Below are 3,970 nucleotides of genomic sequence, written 5' to 3' on the forward strand. Positions count from 1 at the left end.
CAAGGATTACTTTTATAACTTGTCCGTTGTAGGAGACCGACTTCTTTATGTCGATCTCTTCTAAGTTATTTTGTAGTCCTCTTTCTTGGACCTTTGTCAGGTCTCTTTCAGGGATTACTTTTTATAACTTGTCCATTGTAGGAGACCGACTTCTTTATGTCGATCTCTTCTAAGTTATTTTGTAATCCTCTTTCTTGGACCTTTGTCAGGTTTCTTTCAGGGATTTCTTTTATAACTTGTTTTTCGTAGGAGACTGACTTCGTCATGTCGATCTCTTCTAAGTTATAGCAATTCCTCTTTTATAGGGTTGGCCAGACCTCTTTCCAAGGATTTGCTGATAACTTGGGTTGACTTGGTCCGACTTTTTAACGTCGGCCAGTCTTTAAGTTATTATTTAGCAATCTATAAGACCTCGTCAGGTTCTTTTTCCAGATCACTTTCGATAACTTCTTGCATTATTCTGTGTTCATCTTGCCGATTTGTAGAAGATGGTTTCAATCTTTGTTTGGTCGACCTTTAGATGAATCGCGTTTTCATCTCTATTAGTCTTTATCGTGATCGTGCAGTGAATCTGTTTTTCACTTTTCTGCCGATCTGTTGCTTTATAATCGGATGATGAATGCTTCAGATTAATGCATCTTGAAAACTTGTAGAATATCTAAAATATGTTTTATTTAAAAGAAAGTGCAAATATATACATGTGGGAGTTTTTTCATCCTTTTAAGTCGGATAATTTCTGAATCTCAACTTGGTGCCTCATTAAAAAACCTTTCCAGGAAAAAGAGTGCATCCTATGATGAGATCTTTTACCTTCCCTAGCTATAGTACCTTCTTAGGTTGCAGGCGTGCCATGATCTGGGAAGCTCTCTTCCCTCGAGTTTGGACAGTCTGTAGTAGCCCTTCCCAAGTACTTCTATGACTCGGTAGGTTCCTTTCCAGTTTGCTGTCAGCTTTCCTTCTCCGGGTCGAGTTGTTCCAATATCATTTTGGATTAGGATGAGATCATTCTCAGCGAAACCTCTCGGCACTACCTTCTGATTATATCTGGAAGCCATTCGACGTTTTAGTGCTTCTTCCCTGATCCGAGCTTTTTCTTGGATTTCAGGAAGTAGGTCGAGCTCTTCCCTTTGAAGTTGGGAGTTGGCTTCCTCATTATAATGAACCACTCTAGGTGACCTTTCTTCGACCTCTACTGGGATCATTGCCTCCACTCCGTATGCTAGTCGAAATGGTGATTCGTTTGTGGTGGAATGTGGCGTTGTTCGATATGCCCATAGGACTTGTGGAAGTTCTTCGGCCCAGGCTCTCTTTGCATCTTGCAGTCTCTGTTTCAGCCCAGCCAATATGACTTTGTTGGCCACTTCGGCTTGTCCATTGGCTTGAGGATGTTCAACGGAGGTGAACTGGTGTTTTATGTTTAAGTCGGCTACTAACTTTCTGAAGCCCGCGTCTGTGAATTAGGTACCATTATCTGTAGTGATGGAGTATGGAACCCCAAACCTTGTGACAATATTCCCATATAGGAATTTCTGGCTCCTTTGAGCCGTGGCGTTGGCTAAGGGCTCTGCCTCGATCCTCTTTGTGCAATAGTCTACCCCGACTATGAGGAATTTAACTTGTCCCGATCCATGGGAAAAGGGTCCGAGAAGATCGAGTCCCCATTTTGCAAATGGCCAAGGCAATGTTACGCTGATGAGCTCTTCTGGCGGGGCGATGTGAAAGTTGGCATGTTTCTGGCATGATGGGCATGTCCTTACAAACTCTGTAGCTTCCTTTTGTAGAGTTGGCCAATAAAATCCCGCCCGAAGTACTTTTTTGGTGAGAGCTTGTGCTCTGAGATGATTACCCCAAATGCCACTGTGTACTTCCTCTAAAACTTCCCTTGTGTTAGAAGTCGGCACACATTTTAGTAGTGGTATCGAAATCCCTCTTTTATATAGGGTGTTGTTTATGATGGTGTAGTATTGAGCCTCCCGTTTTAACCTCTTTGCCTCCTTCTCATTTGTGGGGAGTGTTTCTTTTTTGAGGTAATTAATTATGGGGGTCATCCATCCTTGATCTTGACTTGTTACGGATAGGACTTTTTCCTCTTCCGAGATTGATGGATTTTGCAGCATTTCCTAGATGAGGATTCTATTGTTGCCCCCTGATTTGGTGCTGGCTAGTTTTGAGAGTGCATCACCTCGGGCATTTTGTTCGCGGGGTATATGGCAGATCTTATATTCCCCGAGTTATCCGAGCTGTTCCTTGGTTTTATCCAAATATTTTTTCATGGTGGGATCTTTGGCTTGGTAGCTCCCTGTTATTTGTGATGTGACTACTTGTGAATCGCTGAAGATGTTGAGTTTTTGAGCTCCAACCTCCTTAGCCAGCTTCAAACCAGCTAGTAATGCTTCATATTTCGCCTGTTTGTTTGAGGCCGGGAACCCAAATTTGAGGGAAAGCTCAACTTGGGTTCCTTGGTTGCTTTCTGTTATCACACTTGCGCCGCTTCCAGTCTTATTTGAAGACCCGTCCACGTAGAGATTCCATTCTGTGGGGGTTTCCAGTGTATCTGTGAATTCTGCAATGAAGTCGGCCAAGTATTGTCATTTGATGGCTGTCCGAGCTTCATATTGGAGGTCGAACTCGGATAACTTGACTGCCCATTGTAAAATTCTGCCTGCTAGATCTGTTTTCTGTAGTATCCCTTTTATGGGCTAGTCGGTCCGAACCTTAATCGTGTGAGCCTGAAAGTACGGGCGAAGTCGTCGAGATGTCAGTATGAGAGTGTAGGCGAACTTTTCTATTTTTTGGTAGTTCAGCTCGGATCCTTGCAGCACTTTACTAATGAAGTATACAGGTTGTTGCCCTTTGTCGTCCTCTCGAACCAATGCTGAGGCTACTTCCTGACTTCCTACCGCAACGTATAATACGAGTGGTTCTTCCTCTCGTGGTCGAGTTAGGATAGGTGGTCGTCCCAGGAAATTTTTGAAATCCTAGAAGGCTTGCGCGCATTCTATTGTCCATTCGAACTTCTTTCCTTTCCTTAAATTGGCATAGAAGGGGAGAGATCTTATCGCTGATCCTGCTAAGAATCTGGATAAGGCTGCTAATCTCCTGTTGAGTTGTTGTACCTCTCTGACATAAGTTGGGCTCTTCATGTTGAGTATGGCCTGGCATTTGTCCGAATTTGCTTCAATTCCTCTTTGTGTGAGCATGAAACCTAAGAATTTTCCCGCTTCTACTGCAAAGGTGCATTTTGCGGGATTGAGTCGCATGTCATGCTTCCTTATAGTGTCGAACACTTGAGCCAGGTCGGATAGTAATGTCTCTTTGCTTTGTGTCTTTATTAACATGTCGTCCACGTAGACTTCCATGATTTTTCCGATATCATCTAAAAAGACTTTATTCATTAGCCTTTGATACGTAGCTCCCGCGTTCTTGAGACCGAAAGGCATCACGATGTAGCAGTAATTTGCTTTTGGCATAAAAAACGAGGTCTTTTCTTGATCTGGTGGATACATGGGGATTTGGTTGTATCCGGAATATGCATCCATAAACGAGAGGTATCTATATCCGGATGAAGCATCTACCAGAGCGTCGATACTTGGGAGTGGGTAAGGATCTTTTGCGTAGGCTTTGTTGATATCGGTGTAGTCGGTGCACATTCGCCATTTTCCATTTGATTTTTTCACCAAGACGACGTTAGCTAGCCATAGTGGGTACTTGACTTCTCTTATGAATCCTGTCTCCAGTAGTGCTTGTACCTGTTCTTCTATAGCTTGGGATCGTTTTGACCAAGTTTTCTTCGTCTCTGCTGTATCGGCCGAGATCCTGGATAGACCGCCAACTTGTGATTCATTAGCTTGGGGTCTATGCCTGGCATGTCTGCAGCTTTCCATGCGAAGAGATCGACATTATCTCGTAAGAACTGTACTAGTAATTCTTTTGCGTCTCCCTTCAGGATCGTGCCAATGTTAGTTGTTTT

Source organism: Arachis ipaensis, chromosome B7 (genome assembly GCF_059453495.1).
Source record: "Arachis ipaensis isolate K30076 ecotype BB chromosome B7, ASM5945349v1, whole genome shotgun sequence".
Classification (NCBI taxonomy): domain Eukaryota; kingdom Viridiplantae; phylum Streptophyta; class Magnoliopsida; order Fabales; family Fabaceae; genus Arachis; species Arachis ipaensis.